Raw genomic sequence first — 19,426 nt, forward strand, 5'->3', positions numbered from 1 at the left:
GCAATCAGAGATCAAGAAACTGAGTGATGAATTTGATCGCTACTATGCTGACTGGCTTGGAGCCAAAGTCAGATTTGTAAAGATAACTAAAAAGTTTACTACCAATGTTGCTGCCCCTATGCAACAAGAAATTCCTCAGGCTGAAGCATCTGCTCAGCCTACTGAAGAAAATGCTAGCACCGCTGATGATACTCAGGCTGCTGAAGAAAATGCTAGTACCAGGGCTGATGACTGCATTCCAGCCATTGATGAAACTGCCAGGGCAACCACTAGTGTTGCGCCTGAAGAAATTGCCAGGACATCTGAAGCTTCAACCGCTGTGCCTGAAGAAATTGCTTATACCAGGGCAACTGCATCAGTTGTGCCTGAAGAAATGGAACCAATTTCCTCTGCTCCTCCTGTACCTGCACCAAGTCCAATTCTTCCTTCTGCATCAGAAGCTAAGAAGACCAAGGCTGCGGAGCGTAAAGCTATGAAGAAAAGGAAAGCATCAACTTCATCAGACTCTTCAGCTCCGAAGAAGATGAAGAAATTGACCAGCTCGTTTGAAAATCCGATTGATGTTGTTCCATTCTCAAGCATGCCATCAAAGGAACTCGTTCCTTTTGATGAAGAATACGTGATCCCAAGCGGATCCGATGAAGACATTCCTTCTGCTGCTTCTCAGAGTAGTTGGATGAAGAAATTGAAGTGGATGCAATCCCTTCAACCCCAGTTGTTTCATCGCCCATGCCTCAGTTTACTGCTGAAGAGGTCGGCGTTGAAGAAATGAGTGGAGAAGATGAGGATGTGGACATTGGGTGCACAACGCCAGTTCTGAATGATGACTTTTGGGAAAGTCAGCACCCCAATTCTCCGTTGTTCACTCCTCTACAACAAATTCCTCAGTCCCCAGTGACTACTGAAGTTCAAATGGGTTCTGAAGAACCACACCCCACTCCGTCCATCCCTGAAGAGATTCTAGCCACTAGTGTTGATGACATTGCTGCTGAAGAATTGAAGTCCCAGTCTGCCACTGAAGAAGAAACTGAAATTCCTCAGCCTGCGGAACCTGAGATCACGATTCCTGAGGTTGTGATGCAATTGACTGACACTCCTCACCCCAAGACAAAGGATCCTTTCTCAAAGAAGCAAAAATTCAAGGCTGATGACTTCTTCCACGAGCATGTTTTCTTCATAGACTACAACCCCTATGACTCTGCTCGCCTTAGAAGGAAGCGCTTCTGGACTTCTGGCCAAGCAAACTTCTATTCTTCGCTGCTTTTCAACAAAGACAAAGTCTTCGACCATGAGCATATTCCTCACGTGGACATGGAATCACTGCCCTGCTTCACGCCAATCCTCAGTGTTCTTCATGATGCTGGGCTGCTCAACTTTTGCATGGATATTGTTGATTGGAATGAAGAGCTAATATTTCAGTTCTATGTGATGCTGCACATCATAGGAGAAGCTGAAGATGTGAACACTTGGGTATTGGACTGCATGACATAGAACACACATTTCAAAGCACCAGCCTCTGAATTACTTCATGCCCTGCCTGTCAGTCCTCCCCTTGAAGGCGCTCGTTGCATCTATCATGAACTTGAAGTCACTTCTCACTACATGGAAGTGTTGATGAAGCCGCTGAAGCCCGACCAAGCTCCAAGGACCAAATTCCTCGTGACGGAATTGTTGTTTGTGCCTAGAACTATATATCGCATTCGGACGAAGACATTGAGTCCAATCAAAGGCCATGATTCAAATGATGAAGAAGTTGTTGGCATCATGAAGAATCTGTTATTTAATATCATACATGGCATTCCTATCAACTACCATGATTTCTTCATGAGGACTCTGGCAAATGTTGCCCTCTCTCCATTTGAGTTGAAGCCTTATTCTCCTTGGATTATGAGATTCCTCAGAACTAGGTCTTCACTCAACTATAAGGTTGATTTTCAGAATCATGTCAGTTACTTGCCCCCATTGAAGTCCTCAAGAGGACATTTTACTCATCTGATGAAAAGGGCAAGGCTACTGCAATTATTGATGAAGGCATTCGTCCATTGGATGATCTGTTATGAAAAGTTGCATCCTACTCCACCAATGATGACTCTGCCACTCATGACTCTGCCGCAAATGCTTCAAAGCAAAATCCTCAAGGCACAGCTCCAAGGGTGATGACTGATCGTGAGCTTCTCCTCAGTCTTCACCAGAAGGTCGATCACAACCACAAATGGGTTAAGCATCAGTTTGGTTCTATTCTTCACAACATGACTGCTACACACAATGCAGTGAAGAAAAACCATTACTACCTCCATGAAGTCTTCGGTCGCACCTGGGTTGTTCTGTCACATCTGTATGGTGAAGATGATCTGAAGCAAATGGGTTTCAAGCAGGACTTTGAATGGTCTCAGCCACCGGCGAAGAAATTCAAGAAGACAAAGTTCCTTCCTTGGTAGCCAGCTCATATTCTTCATCACGCGCGACTGATGAACATGAAGACTTGGACGACACTGCGGCATGCCCTACTTCAACAACCGACCCCAACAATGCTGGCGCTCCTTCATCGACTCAGTGATGATATTCTTCAGGGGCGTTAGTCCTCATTTTTCGTCCCTTTTGGTCATTCGATGACAAAGGGGGAGAAATTTGAGTTAGTCTTCAAGCGGGTCTACTTATATGGGCGTTTTTTTCTAAGTTACAACTCTCGTTCTTTTGAAGACTTTGCCGAATCGAGATGTAAACTTAAAACCCGATGGTGGTCTGATACTTTTGCTGTGTTCTTCTGCATGCTTATTCCTCATATATGTTAATGCACGCATGCTGAATTACATCAGTCACCATATTTCATCATGCATTTCAAATTCTTCATATTATATGTTAAATGCGTGTATGAATTACAAGATATAGGGGGAGATCTCCATGATTCTACTCTTCAAGTGTGCATTGCTTCAAAAGCAAATTCCTCACTATGCACATCTTCAGGGGGAGTTCTTCTATATCTTGCAAATCAAATTCCTCAATATCAGTATTTACACTTCATATGTTTATCCCCATTGAAAACTTAACCTATATTGTCATCAATCACCAAAAAGGGAGAGATTGTAAGTGCATCTAGTGCCCCTTAGTGATTTTGGTGTATTGAAGACTTATAGGTTAAGGGACTGATGCGTTTGTGAGTATACACATGTCTATAAGTCTATGAGGAGTTTGATATTTACAGAGAAAGTCGACCCCTAAAAATGAAGTTCTTCGACTGAAGACTTTGGATTACCAAAGTCTTTCTGAAGACTTTGAAAGTGAAGAAATTGGTGTGATCCTGAAGACTTGGTATTCATTCGAGGAACATGAAGCATGAAGACTTTTGTTTTCGTAGTTTCATTTTCTCTTTCTTGAGTCATAGGAAACACCGTACTGTTAAAGGGGGTCGAGGAAATACTAAGGAAAAATTTCTAAGTGATGCTCAACTCAAAATCCTACACCTACCAATCCCTTCGAGTGAAGCCATTGGAAATCTCATACAGTTCAGTCAAATTTCTTCAGTGACAGAGAAGAAGCTCTTCTGGTCTCTGAGGAATTTGTTCTGACTGAGGAGTTAGGAACTCGCCAGTGTGAATTGCCTACAAGTGAGGAACATGATAGCCTTGAGGAATTTGTTAGTCAAATTTCCGACCGTTGCTGTGCTACGCGCCAGCTGTCCCAAAATATCCTTCCACCTGACGGTCATATCATTGAAGGGCATTTATGTCTTATCATGTCAGGCTGCTCCCTAGGCTATAAATAGCCGCCCCTACAACCACTAGCTGGTTGGCTGCTCCGAGAGAAAATGACACTTGTCATTTGAGAGCATCCCATCCTCCGAGGACTTTGAGCGAAAATCATCAAGTGAGGAAAACCCAAACCCAAACACCTACAAACCCAAAGTGATTGAGCATCACTGAAGAGATTGATCCTGCGTGGATCCGACGCTTGTTACCTTTGAAGACTGTGCATCTTCCAGACGGTTAGGCGTCATGGTCTAGAGCATCCAAGAGGAAATTGTGGATCGCCGAGTGACCGAGTTTGTGAAGGTTTGGAAGTCACCTGAAGACTTACCACGAGTGATTGGGCGAGGTCTGTGTGACCTTAGCTCAAGGGGAATACGGTGAGGACTAAGTGTCCTGACTGCGTGTTCAGGACTGGGTGTCCGGGACTGTGTGTCCTCAGGTTTGAATACCTAGCCGCCCTAACCAGACGTACAACTGTCACAGCAGTTGGAACTGGTCTACCAAATCATTGTCTTCACCGAGCTAACTGGTTCCATTTCCTCAACCCTTCCATTTCCTCATTTCTGTGTTGTGTGCTTGTTCATATCTGTTTGAAGACTTTGACTGAAGACTTTCTCTATTTCCTCAGCTGAATTTCTTCAGTCTGTTTGTCTTCATTCTGTTTATCCTGTGTTTACGCTTTTCGGTACTCTACGCTTGTTTTCATTTCATCATGAAGACCACGCTCATGGTCTGTTATGTTTATTTCTGAGTACTTATTCCGCTGCAAGTAGTTCTTCTCTTAGGAATTTCCTCACCCTGAAATTCCTCAGTGAAGAATTCATAAAAATCGCCTATTCACCCCCTCTAGTCGACTTAACGCACTTTCAATACTCATATGAATTCACACACATCTATGTTATTTAATATGTGGATATTACTGATCCATACATTTTAGTAGAACATAATTTGGTTTAAATTTTTTGAATTCAACCTTATGATTTTGAGATCATTATATTTGTAAATCATATTATATATGTAAAGGAGCAGAATTCTTTGTTGTGCTTTTGAAAGTATATATATATATAAATGATGTATATAGAGTTTTATTCCAGTCAAAAATGGATCGTGCCCGAACAAAAATAGAATACAAACTGGATTCGAATTTAGTTGGGACTGTAAACGTGCACTCTTGCTCTGCAAAAATTTGAACGAAGCGGGGAAAGTCGCAGTAACCGCCCGAAACCAAAATCCGCGAGATGATAATTACTGCCTATCCCTCACACGCAAAGCCTATCGGCTCGATTTCTATAGGTTTCGATAGGGGTAGGTTTGTAATTTCACTCAAATGTGACATAACCGCCTCTCACCTGGATTCATACATGGTGGGTGCCAAAACACAGTGTCTCCTCGGCCGAAATCGACTCCCTCCCTGATTCATACATGGTGGGCGCCAATACAAACTCTCGTCGGCAAATATTCGGTGTATGCGAGATTACCGTCCTATCCCCAACCGACTAATATTGCTATGATGTAGGAAATTTTAAACAGGGGCTAAGTTTGTAAATTTCCTTGCAGTTGAGACAAGCGCGCCTTGAAGACATGCTTCCCCCTTCCTCTCTCCCTTCATTTCCCCATTCGTACTCCATGGGCGCCAAAACACCCTCTCCACCCCAGCCTCCTCCGTCGGCCACCCCATCCACCGCCGTCCTCATCCACCATGCCGGAGCTGATACCCCGACGCCGTTGTCCATTACAAGAGATCGACCTCTCTCATCCACGACTTCGGACCGGGATCCTTGCATCCCGTCCTCTTGCTTCATCCCTACCGTCGTCCACCTTGCCAGTGCCGCTCCTACGACCGTCTCATCCACTATCGATGTTAAAACCGGCCAATCTCGGTAGGGGGTCCTGAACTGTGCGTCTGAGGATCGAAGGAAATAGGAGACAAGGGCGACGTGATGTTTACCCAGGTTCGGGCCCTCTTAATGGAGGTAAAACCTACGTCCTGCTTGATTGTATTTGATGAGTATAGGGGTTACAAGAGTTGATCTAACTCGAGATCGAAATGGCTAAACCCTATATGTCTAGCCTATGTGATTTGTCTTAGCTTCCATAGACTAAACCCTCCGGTTTATATAGACACCGGAGGGGTCTAGGGTTTTACAGAGTCGGTTTACAGAGAAAGGAAATATTACATTCGAACGCTAGGCTTGCCATCCACGCAAAGGAGAGTCCCATCTGGACACGAGGAAGGGTCTTCTGCCTTGTATCTTCACGGCCCACCAATCCGGCCCATGTCAAATTGTCCGGACACCTGAGGACCCCTTAGTTCAGGACTCCCTCAATTGCCCCTGAACCAGTCTTCAATGACGATGTGTTCGGCACTCAGATCGTCTTCGACATTGCAAGGTGGGTTCTTCTCCGTATATAAAATAGTATTATGTACAAGAGAACTATATCCGGCTATGTATCATAATTACAACCCTCAACCATAAGGGTACAATACATAATAAGGCATAACTTTTTCTGTGAAACATCACGTCTAGCCTATCTATTATTTTGAACCATTTTTTGGCCTCCCGCTTCACGTTTTGAGGCACAGCCTCTATTGACACGTCTTGTCAAAGCAGAGATCGTGCCCCCCTTATTGCGGGATTTTCATGAATATAGGTTTGGGTAATCCAATCGTGCCATACACACGACCCCTTTGGAATAGGCGAGTTTTAAGGCTAGTGGGGGCGCTTGATATTCACTGCCTATATAAGCGGATAAAGATCCCTTTTTAACCCACGCCTCCTTCATTCCTCAGCCTGCCCATCCTCGAGCTCTAGCGCCCAAGTTTGAACCTTTCCCACTGCCCAACCCTTACAGCCATGGCCGGATCTGGTTCGCAGGGCAAGTGGATGGCTTCCTCCGTCATGGAGAGGAACGTCAAGGAACTCCGGGAAGCGGGGTACCTGGCCGCGAACATCACGCATCGGCTCCCCACCAAAACTAGATCATCCCTACTCCGGAGCCCAATGAGAGGGTGGTATTCATCCCCACTTCCTCCGCGGACTAGGGTTTCCCCTCCACCCTTTCGTCCATGGCCTCATGTTCTATTACGGGCTAGATTTCCATGATCTAGCCCCAAATTCCTTCCTCCACATTTTGGCGTTCATCGTCGTGTGCGAGGTGCTCCTCTGCATCCCCCCACTTCAACGTGAAGCCAAAAGTGGTCGACATGCAACATGCAGACTACGGCGGAGGCATGGTGAGCAAGCTCCCCAATGTCACCTAGCCCAAAGGGGCCTTTGTGGAAACTGTGAAGGGATGGAAATAGGAGTGGTTCTACATTACCGAACCGGCGCCACATGGGAAGCCACTCCTGATTTCAAGTCTGGACCCCCAATGCGGCTCACGTCATGGATTAACATGGGCCTGGATTGGGCATCGTTCGACAAGGTGAGGATGCTACAGAAGCGCATCAATAATATGATGGAGAAGAACATCAGTCTTGCTAATGTGATTCAGGTGATGCTTTTTCGTCGGATTCTTCCCTGCCAGCGTCGCCCTCTCCACATGTGGGAATTCAATCCGGATGGCCCTCGGACCTTGCAGCGATTCTTCGGCACGACAGACAAAGAGATCTGGAAGCTGCTTTTCAAGGCCCAGAGGTTGTGGCCGGAGGCGGCCGAAGACATCGGCCTCGACTGCGCTCATCCGGCCACTCTAGTATGTTTTTTGATTTCCGAACATAACTTCATCTTGAAAATCCAACGGGTATGCCAAGCTTTCCATTCTTCCCTCCGGACTGGACAATGAAGGCGGAGCGGATCTAGTGTCCGGCTCCGCTACCCGAAGACCCAACCATTCCTCTGCTGATGTGCTGGTCCCGGCGCCGTACCAGGCACCGGAGAAGAATGCCAAGAAGAAGAGCAAGGAGGCTAAAAGTGGCCTTCGCCGTAAAGGTACTTCGGACGATGTGTCCGGAGATACCAAAGCTCCCTCCTACCACGAGGAGACAAAGACGAAGAGGAAGAGGAGGAGAGAAATTCTCCCCTTAAGGGGGGAAGAAGAAAAGAGCGGCTTCCATGGACCTAGAAGCGGAAGCGTCCAAAAAGGGGAAGATTTCCCTTTTGGATGACTCGGACTCGGATGCCGAAGTCATCCCCGAGTGGTGCCCTAGGTCGAAGCCCCTGGCCGCGTCATAAGTGTCCAAGGGTACCGAATATCCAGTCTTTACGATTGTGGTTTTAACATATTGAAATTTCATGCTGCAGCCCGGCCCGTGATCTCCCCCAGCTATCATCGGCTTCTGGGAATTCGCTGGGGCCAGATATGGTGGAGAGTGAGACGCCTCCGCAAGCCTCCCCGCCCACTGCCATGGACAACACCGAAGTGTTGTCCCAAAGAACCTCTCCGGGCCACGAAGAGGTGCGGGAGGCCGCCCGGACGGCGCCAGAGGGCAACACCTCGGCTGTCGAGAACATGGGGGAACCGACCCCCATGGAGACTGGTGACGGGGTCCATGCCCAATCCGACCCCCAGCCGAATATCATTCTAGAGACCCATATGGCTCCAGAATAGAGCGAGAAACCTCCTTTGAAAGACGGGGGCGTCGACTCCACCGGTGACCTCTATCAATCCAGAGGCTCAGGACACTCTGGTGGAAGTGCTTCGGCGCGCTTCCATTGTGGAGGAGCACCGTACCCTCATGGGTACGGTGGTTGAGAAGGTTCAGTCCGGTAAAAGCAGGTTGAATGAAGCCTTTACCAGCCTACTAACAGGCTTTGAGGTATGTGATGTAATATTCTTAGCTGCTTTGTATATGCCAAAATATGCCCGTGTATAGATATTAGCCCCTGAGACTCTGTTTGGATTTTGCGAAGAGGGGCCGAACAAAGGATCAAGTTGTATTCGCAGGAGATAATAAACGTATCTATTTTGAGAAACATGCTTCACTGTTGGCGGCAACAGCCCAGGCCGCCGAAGTGTCCGAACTTAAGCGGAAGTTGGAGCGGGCTAATGAAGAACTCGTCCGCACCAACAAGCGTTTTGAGGAAACGCAAGGTATGGTTTGAAAAAATATTGACACACTTAAAGGAATATGTCAATACGGAGTCTAATCTCCTGTGTTGCTAATTATATTTGCAGATAGGGTGACCGAGGTTGAGGACCTAAGGAGAGCCCTGGCCCAAGCCAAGGGGCGGGCGCGAGTGAGCCAAGCGGCCGCTGACAAAGCGGCTACGGATTTAGAGTCCGAGCAGGTCACCCGCCGTAAGTATGAGGAGTGGGTGACTGACGTGGAGCAGGCGCTCCAGGATGCCGCCAACAAGTGCGAGGCCTTGGGGGAGAGTAATAAGGCCCAGGCGGCCTAACTCACCAAGGCTCTTCAAGAGGCAAAGCAGGCACGAACCGAGTCCCAGGCGGCTCGCGAGGAGATCAGGCAAGCCGGACAGATAGCGGCTGGTAAGCCCTTTCTTTTACAGAGTATATTTGGCGGTCGGAGATATGCCTTGCTTAATAGACTATGGAGTTCTCCAGATGCCTTTGCGGATCTTCCAAGGAGTGCACCTGACGCTGCGCAATTCTTCCGGTCCCAAGAGGGAAACACCATGGAGAAGCTCTTCTGGTCTCAGCACCTGGCGCTAAAAAGGCCGGCGCTTCTGAACAACCAGATGGTGAAGTTGGCGGAGCTGCACAGGATGTCTGGTTTGGCCACGAAGGACATTATAGTTTGGCTATGGCCAGCCAGACCCGTTCCGAGAAGCTACTTCAGCTTGGTCAAGCGACTCGGTGACGCCCTGCCCCGAGTTGAAGCTGTGAAGCGCTCGATGTGCATAGAGGGTGCGTGGATGGCCTTCGCCCGCGTCAAGATGCACTGGGCGAATATGAGGCCGCCATCGTGGCCGTTGAGGATCCACCTGAGGGCAAAGATTACCGCAAGCCGGAGCGATACTTCGATGATGTCCTGGAGGGTGCCCGTTTAATCGAGGGTCAATGCTCGAAGGATATTATGTTTGAATGAATGTATCCGGGCTGCTCGGACTTCATATTATGAAACAAAGCCTTTGTATGCTATGCTTGCTTGTATATCTCAAATTATTTTCCTCATGTGCGGTCATTTGTTGTATCTGAAAGTTTGCCAATCATCGGCTTCAGCCCCCACATAGATACTACGGGGGTGTTCGGAATAGCACCTGACCACACTTGTCCCAACGTCTTGGTCTGTAAAGGAGGTGATCGTGCAGCGAACTAGGCAATCAGACTATGCGGCTTTACCACTCTCACTTAGCCATAGGAGTTTGACAATGGGATTATATGCTTAGCCCCTGGTGTTGCATGGCTATCCGAACATGGGTGCTTTAAACACTTGACCGGGTGGAGGCGAGTCCATCGTGTAATACGGAAAAAATCGCGAAAGATTAATAAGTCACCGAACCGCTGACCAGCTCTCGCCATATCATGACAGTCAGTTTTCGGCTTTCTCTACTGAGGTATTTGACTGGACGAGCCGGAAACACAATCTTAGTAGTTCTCCCTTTACTACCTTAGCGGAACAAGCGGAACGTAAGGTGGTAACCACAGGAGCCAGGCAACCCAACTATTGATCAAAGACATGATTCGGAGCCGATGCATATAATGCGGTATTCGGGACGCTTAAGTGTACTATGAAAGTGTTAAGACTTTTTTGTTTTTGAATATTTGTCGCCGAATGTGTATATGTCGATCAGTCATAAAGACGGAATACAGATTATGGAATAGGCCCGAATAAGGTAGGACAAAATTGTTTCCGCTATATTCTAATTGATACATCAAACGTGCTCTTACAGAGAATGCCATAATTATCAAGTCTATTTTACATGCCAAGAATTTGAGAACAAGGGAAAGCTCTATACAGGTCCTAAAAAGGAAAAGGTGGTCTTGAAGATCCTTTTGACACTCTGCCACACGTCTGCGCCACTTTTCACCTTGGTGTAGGATCCTTTGAGAGGATCAATTGATCGAGCATACATAAGGGGCCTGAAAAAGGGCCCTTGCTACCATCAAAAAGTGATTTGGGTTGTAAAGATCCTGAAAAATAATATAAAAAAGGAAAAAAAGAAGAAGATGAAGGTCCGAATTGGGTCGAGCCATATTGTGGACTTTGTTTTTAGTGTGCCTCCGTCCTTGCCAATGGTATTTTTAGTGTGTAGTTATGTACGCGCGCTACGTATGCTGTGATCAGGTTGGGGTTTTGATGGAGGCCGAATTGCTAATCTAGCTCTGGATGAGTCGGACTGTCATTCTGCAGGGTGTACCGGACTTGTTTGACAATGTCCGGGGGCTTGACTGCCAATGTAGTATTCGGCTTGATAAGGCCACCCTGTACTTCAACTGCGAGGGTTGCGGTATGCTCCTCAGTACGGAGGGAGCACTCCATGTTTCCATTGACTATTATCACATCACGTGGTCCAAGCATCTTGAGCTTTAGATAGGCATAGTGCGGGACTACATTAAAGCGAGCGAAAGCGGTTCATTCGAGCAGTGCATGGTAACCACTGCGGAAGGGGACAATGTCGAAGATTAAATCTTCGCTTCGGAAACTATCCGGTGAGCTGAAGACTACCTCCAGCGTTATTGACCCTGTGCAACAGGCCTCTACACCGGGTATTACTCCTTTAAAGGTGGTTTTGGTGGGCTTGATCCTTGAGGGATCAATACACATTTTACGGACAGTGTCTTGATAAAGCAGGTTAAGACTGCTGCCGCCGTCCATGAGGACTCGCATGAGATGGAAGCCGTCAATGATAGGGTTGAGGACCAATGCTGTCGAACCTCCATGGCGGATACTGGTCAGATGGTTTCTGCGGTCAAAAGTGATCGGGCAGGCTGACCATGGGTTGAATTTTGGGGCGACTGGCTCTATGGTGTAAACGTTCCTTAGTGCGCGCTTGCGCTCCTTCTTGGGGATATGAGTGCCATAGATCATATTCACTGGTTTCATCTCGGGGGGAAATTTCTTTTGCCCCCCTGTGTCTGTTGGGCGGGGCTCATCATCATCCTCGCTAGGCGGTCCTTTCCCCTTATGTTCGGTGTTTATCTTACCGGCCTGTTTAAAGACCCTACAATTTCTATTGGTATGATTGGCAGGCTTGTCCGGGGTGCCGTGGATCTGCCAAGACTGATCTAGTATTCGGTCCAAACTAGATGGAGCATCCTTGTTTCCTTTGAATGGCTTCTTCTGCTGGCTGGGTTTAGAGCCACTGAATCCGGCGTTGACTGCCGTGTCTTCGGTATCTTCATTGTTGCTTCAATGCTTGTGTTTGTTGCGTCGTGGCCTGCTGTTACCATCTCTGGCTTCGGAGGTGCTAGGGTCGCTGGCGCTGTTGCTTCTATGAGCTAGCCAACTATCTTCTCCCGCGCAAAAGCGGGTCATAAGTGCGGTGAGGGCTGCCATGGACTTCGGTTTTTCTTGGCCGAGGTGTCGGGCAAGCCACTCGTCACAGACGATGTGTTTAATGGCCGTGAGGGCTTCGGCATCCGGACAATCAACAATTTGGTTATTTTTAATTAAGAACCTGGTCCAGAGTTTCCGGGCCGACTCTCCGGGTTGCTGGACTATGTGACTGAGGTCATCGGTGTCCGGAGGCCGGACATAGGTACCTTGTAAGTTGTCTCTAAAGGCATCCTCCAGGTCTTCCTGGCTACCAATAGAGTTATCTCGGAGGCTGTTTAACCAGTGCCGTGCTGGTCCTTTCAGTTTCAAGGGAAGGTATTTGATGGCGTGGAGATCATCACCGCGGGCCAAGTGGATATGGAGAAGGAAATCTTCATTCCATATCGCGGAATCTGTCATGCCGTCGTATGATTCAATGTTTACGAGTTTAAGCCCTTCTAGGAACTGATGATGCATTACCTCGTCACTAAAGCATAAGGGGCGGGCGGTGCCTCTGTATCGGGCAACGTCACAACGGAGTTCGGATGACATTCATATGTAGTTTTCGGCCCTGGTGAGGTTATGCCTGTCAGGCCAAGGTTGATGGTCATCTTCTCGTGTTGGGGTGCGCCCCCTTGATCCATAGATTGATCTTGTTTGGCCTGCTCTATTGCTTAGGTCTTGTCGTAGGTCGTAGGTGTATCCTGGAGCCGCTGTCTCTCTGCCCTTACGGCGAGGTGGTGCGGGTCGGTGTTCGGCATAGGTGGCCGCTTTATCTCGCCCACGCGGTGGCCAGTCTGGTTCATCAGCGCAGTCATGTTTCGACGATATTGGCTCAAAGGCCTCGTCGTCGAATTGTGGCAGTAGCCGACACTTCGGATAGCTCTTTGTTGGGTGTTGCAGGCCATATTCTTCAGCATCTAGGACCTATGTCCATCTGTCATTGAGAGTATCCTGTTCAGCTTGGATCCATTGTTGCTACTTTTTTAGGCTTCTTGAAGTGCGATTAGTTGGCGCTTGAAGCGCTCCTACCCGAGGGGTTCCTCCGACAAGATGAAATCTTCGTTGCCGAGGCTGACATCGTCTTCGAAGAGCGGTAGATAGTTGCTATCCTCCGAGTCCTCATTCCCGACTGGATCGTCGGGGTTAACTTGCCCCTCCTCCACATTGTTCTGTCCGGATGTGGGCTTGATGGGGTCTTCGGCATCTTGGCCTTTTTCGTCTCTGGATCATTGTCAATGTTGTCGATGTCTTCAAAGGTGTAATCCAGCATGTCGGTTAAGTCCTCGACAGTGGCTATGAAGTGGGTGGCGGGTGGGACTTGAAATTCCCTGCTCCCAGCCCCTGATCCGGGGACCGCATTAAGTCTAGGGCCTCGTTTAAGGGCGAGGATTGGATGGGGAAACGAGAGTCCGCGAGGCCGGTCGGGGCAAAGGCCTCCTGGCCATGCTTGCTTGGCGCGGACTTTGAGAGTTCGGATCTGGAGTCCGGCGACGAGTCCGGCCTTTCAGTGATAGGTGGAACCCGGTCTGATTCCGAGTTCGACGTCGAAACAATCGCCTCCGGATCTTCGATAGTGTGGTTTGCAGCGGAGAGTCTGGTGGGCTCCAAACTCCCATCTTTGGACCTGGTGGTTTGCTCCAGATCTAAGGCCAGAGTGGTGGCCGGGGCCATGAACCCTTTGAAGATCAAGTCTCCTCCGATATCGGCGACATAATTTAGGTTCCCGAAACTGATCTTATGACCAGGGGCGTAGCTATCAATTCGTTCGAGGTGGCCAATTGAGTTGGCATGTAGAACGAAGCCGCCAAACACAAAAATCTGGCCGGCGAGGAAAGCTTCCTCGAAAACGGCATCATTGTTGGTGATCGAACAAGCCGTCCAACCTTCTGTTGACGACACAGTGGAACTCTCAATGAAAGCACCAATGTCGGTGTCAAAACTGGCCAATCTCGGGTAGAGGGTCCCGAACTGTGGGTCTGAGTATCAAATGAAATAGGAGACGAGGGCGACGCGATGTTTACCCTGGTTTGGGCCCTCTTAATGGAGGTAAAACCCTACGTCCTTCTTGATTGTATTTCATGAGTATAGGGGTTACAAGACTCGATCTACCTCGAGATCGTAATGGCTAAACCCTAGATGTCTAGCCTATGTGATTTGTCTTAGCCTCCATGGACTAAACCCTTCGTTTTATATAGACACCGGAGGGGTCTAGGGTTGTACAGAGTCGGTTTATAGAGAAATGAAATAATACATCCGAATGCTAGGCTTGCCATCCACGCAAAGGAGAGTCCCATCCGGACACGGGGAAAGGTCTTCTGCCTTGTATCTTCACGGCCCACCAGTCCGGCCCATATCAAATTGTGCGGACAGCCGAGGACCCCTTAGTCCAGGACTCCCTTATCCACCGCGCCGGGATATTTCCCCTTGCCGCCACCGTCTACACTCCTAGATCTACTTCCACGCCACCGACAGCCATCGCTGCCGCAGCACTGTCAAATTCTAGGCAGATGCATACCCGGCGCCGCACCAGAGGCGGTACTCTTTCATATCTGCTCAACTTATTTATTGCAACAAGAAAATAGATCGCCGCTGCTTTACTCTAATTTCTTGTCCATCACATACTTGTTAGTTCAAAGAAAACATTGGTTGCAAAGTTTCCTTTGTCCGGTTTGCACCTTCAGATCCGCCATGGCACGCTCGACACTATACTCGCAATGCTTATGGTTTTCCCCTTTTATATTCCACACTAGTTAAATGACAGTAGACTAAATTTCAAAATTGGGTCAGTCGATTTTTGAGAGCTCACTGGAGTTTGCCGGTGCGAAGGAAGGGGCTCGGGTGGGGATGGTGGTTGTGAGGGTGGTGGTGGGGCCTCGCCAAACTAAGAAAACTCGATGCGGGTGGGGGCAGGGGAGGGGGTGGGGTGGTGGAGGAACATAGGCGGTGGGGGCGGTTTAGGGGAGGGTGGGGGGGTCGGGGCCGGTGGTTCGGCCGGCGGCCCGTGCGGTGTTCTGTATGGGAAGAATCAGAGACGGGGAAGAACAACAGTTAGGAGACGTAGGATCTTCATCCAACCGCCTGAACGGTTAGCAGACATGCCTTTATACTCAATACCATCATCGTAGATGCTTAGCACTGCTCCTGAATTCATCAAGCTAAACAACGTGCCACTCATAATTCCAAACTTTTTGCTCAAATACGAATCTGATATGATGCTGATATTACTAAAACAGATAACGTTTCATTGGTCAGCTAATGTTCCTACTTTACTTTCGAAAAGCACGTGCACCACATATAGAGAGACAACAGGGAGTTGCATTGTTAATGCGCTCTGGTTCATCATGTGTGGGCACTGCACAATGAACATTTTATTATCCAAAATCTGCTTGCTCTTCTTTAGCATGTTCCACTTATGTTCTTCTTTAATAAGTACTCTCTCCGTTCCTAAATACAAGTCTTTGTATAGATTCCACCATGGACTACATATGGAGCAAAATGAGTGAATCTACACTCTAAAATGTATCTGTATACATATGTATGTGATCCATAGTGGAAATCTCTACAAAGACTTATATTTTGGAATGGAGGGAGTATGATAGTAGTACAATATGTTCCTTGTAGTGAAGAGGTGCAGGGACATTTGCAGTGTAGAGGTCTATTCGGTCGTTTGTGACGGACACTTTCAACTCTTCAGGCCTCTTTGATTCATAGGATTTTGTAAACATATGAATAGGAATTGTAGTGGCCTGCCCACTTGAATCCTATAAGATTAGCTAGGAAATGCGGGGAGCTGTGTCACCTTTGAGAGTTACACTGATATTAACATTACCGCACCTTCAGTTGAAGAAAGCTGATACCCGAAGCCTTTCTAGCCATACCGGCAATAGTAGCCTATATTTTCCAGCAAGTTCCACTTAGCTGATTTTACTTCTCATGCTTACGGTTTTCCTGTTATATCTACACTATGATCTGGGCAACTGCTTTGTGTCGCACTAGCAGCAGTCCACTCTTGAAGCTAAACAACACACCAATCATAAGTCCAAAGCTTACTTCTTAAAATATGAATTGTGATATGATACTAATATTAGTTAATAGACACACATTTAATTGGTCAGGTAATGCTCCCACTTGATTTTCCAAATGCACGTGGCCACATATAGAGAGACAACATGGAATTGCATTTCTTTGGGTGCTGTGATTCATCATGAGTAGGCAACCAACATTGTATGCAAAGAAGCGGAACCTCAAGAATATGCTTCCTCTTCTATTCTTTAACATGTTCCTCTTTTGTTATTCTGTATTTAGTATGTACAATATGTTCCTTGTCAGGAAGGGGAGAAGGGACATCTGTAGTCAACAGCTAATAGAGCTGGCCTGTACGTGATCGATAGGCCTTCAATTAGTAGCGGAAATACAACACCATTTTTTCCAGCCAGTTCCACTTTCCCGATTTATATATCCTGGTTATGGTGTACCCCTTTTATGTACACTATGATTCTGCCTAGTTTCTGTGTGCTCTTGTTATCATTGTTTGGCAATAAACTCTCTATACAGTATATTATGAACCTATCATCTGCTATCCTTACTTCTGGAGCCTATTTTTTGTGTACTTGTGCCAGATTATATTAATGCAGACACCATATTACATCACACATGGGCTCTCAGAATCCAGTGATAGCACACAGGGGGTTTACAGGGCGCCCTTATATTAGAATATCCTCTGCATTACAAAGACAATCTCACTACTATTTGTTTTTTCATGCTTCTCAGATATTATAGGTAATCACAGTGAATATCCGAATCCGCGCATCAGAAGAATATTGTGGAACACTCCAACGAATTACAAAATTGGCAGCAAGGCATTGAGTGCCATTCTGGATGCAATGAAACTCATACGCTCCCCACTTGTACATTCTTGTTCAGAATGTGATCCGAATGACTATTCTGACCTCGAGGAGTCAAAGGTAGATGGCTTGTCCTGTTCACCCATAAAGGTGCTTGTTCTAATTTGGCAAGGTTTTATTGATTGTGCGTATCTTGCATAAGGTGTCTTGCATTTATTCTACTTCATTGCATCGCCATCTGCTTAGTTTACTGATCATATATGTCAAGATGCCATGCCCATCCATTATCAATACATATTCCATCTGTCATCATACAATGTTTTTCCACTGAAATGCTGTTCTTGCTGAACCTGAAGGAGCACCAACAAAGTCCTTGAAGAACGTGGTGGTGCCGGAGAAATCAGTCAGCACCCCACTTATATTGGCTCTACAACCGGTGACACAAAACGTAGGACCGACTCCAGCAGACTGTACCCATACTTCATTGGCCACGCCACTAGCCACACCACACATGACCTGCACTCCAGCAAAAGGTATGTCGATTTCAGTTGCCATAGCACCAACCGTACCATAGAAAAATCCCACTGCAGCAAAAAGTACAGCAAGTCCACTGGCCGAAGACATATCCCAACTGCAGAGATGGCCAATTCCTGCAGATTGGAACCCCATTCCAGTTATTCCCAGTTTAAAAGACAATGCTTTGAATGTTGCTAGGGACTACGTGCATATATTCCCATCATGGGAATATTATAGGGAAGACAACACCATTTTCACATCTTCCTGTCCCACTTACGTGTAAGTGCTATTATCAATGGTGATTATTTTCCTGTTTTCTGCTGATTGAACACATCAATGATTTACATTACATTGTTGTAAGTAGGCGAGGGTCAATCTGGATAGTTATGATGAGCAAAGCTTGATTGCGCTTTTCAAGGAAGGATTGCAGCAGTATCGGTGTTACTTGAGGAAATCACACTTTGATGGCATGTCTATAAACGGATTTCTGGTGAAGTCTCCTATGCTAAATTTAGAAGACATTGAATGGAAAAACCTTGTTATGCACTGGTCTCATTCCCAGGATGAGGTACTGTCTATGATATCACATTACAATTTGAACTTCTACTTTTCTGCATGTGCCTTACGGATCTCTTTTGCAGGAAATCTATTCGAAGAAGATTTCTGGTTTGAAATGGACGACATGACATCGCAAATATAATGCTTGCTGCTTTGCTCTTGTTAGTATTTGTTGTCTTGTATCACTGTACTTGCATTCATACCTGGTTCATTATGTGACAACAGTATGCATGATAGCTTGCTTATCGATTGTTTGCTCCAATTTATCTAATCTGTATGAATGGTTACATAAGTGTAGAATATATCCAATGTCAATGAATTTTTTTAGGTCTGCATTGTTCTTGTAAGTACATGCTGTCCTTTATCAGTGTACTTATATTGACAGCTAGTTGTTCATGTACCATCACTCTGCAGCTTATTTTCCTTTGCCCTCAATTTTCTACATATCAGATCTATATTTACTCTTGGATAACACCGATGGTACTGAAGAAGTTTAGCTCTACATTACTCTTGGCTGTACCTTTTGCATGTATCGCTGTACTTACATTTATAACTACTTGGTTATGTAGCATCACTCTTCATCTTATCTTAAATATTCTTCATTTTTTCTTATATTATCACATCCATATTTACTCTTAACAAAATGTATAATTAAGGCAATGCTTATGAAGAAGATTCTATGGTAAACTTCTTGAATTGCCCCCCCCCATCAGCATGGACAAGGGCTTTATAGCGCCTGTCGTCACCACTAATGTAAGTTTGTCCTTCTCAAGCCTTCAAATTTTGTTGTGTATATTTGGTTAGGCATGACTGCAACAGCTGTTTATTTTTGGTGTTTGCATCAAATTACACGTTTAAAGTTTATCATGTAGTTCATAAACAAAAGTTTGCCTTCTCAATTTAAGTTTTCAGTTGCACAACCAAGTTCCTTCTTCATACCATGTAAATTAAACTATACAGAGCAAGTGATCTTATTTTGCACTGCATGTATGCTTCTGTTCTTGATCCATAATCCAGTGGTGTGGTGAACTGTAGCGACCCGACCCAAATGGATCGAAGTCTCTGTGCTTAAGTGTCATCTCTGGATCGGTATGCTAACACACACAGTACTCGAGAATTTATAATGGAGGTAAATCACATGTATAAAGTAACGTAAATACTATTACCTCAATCCATATTGCGAAAGTAACAACAAAGTTGTGGATACCCTTCAACACCAACGACAAAGTTGAGTGTAGAGGTCGTAACCCTATTGTATCACTTACTCATCGTAAAATTCCTGCAACATGAGACATTGCAGCCATGTAGGTTAGTACATTGAATGTACTGGCAATTTCACACCATAGAATGATAATGAGAATGTCATTCTCTGTATG

This window comes from Triticum aestivum, chromosome 2A, assembly GCF_018294505.1.
Source record: "Triticum aestivum cultivar Chinese Spring chromosome 2A, IWGSC CS RefSeq v2.1, whole genome shotgun sequence".
Taxonomy (NCBI): domain Eukaryota; kingdom Viridiplantae; phylum Streptophyta; class Magnoliopsida; order Poales; family Poaceae; genus Triticum; species Triticum aestivum.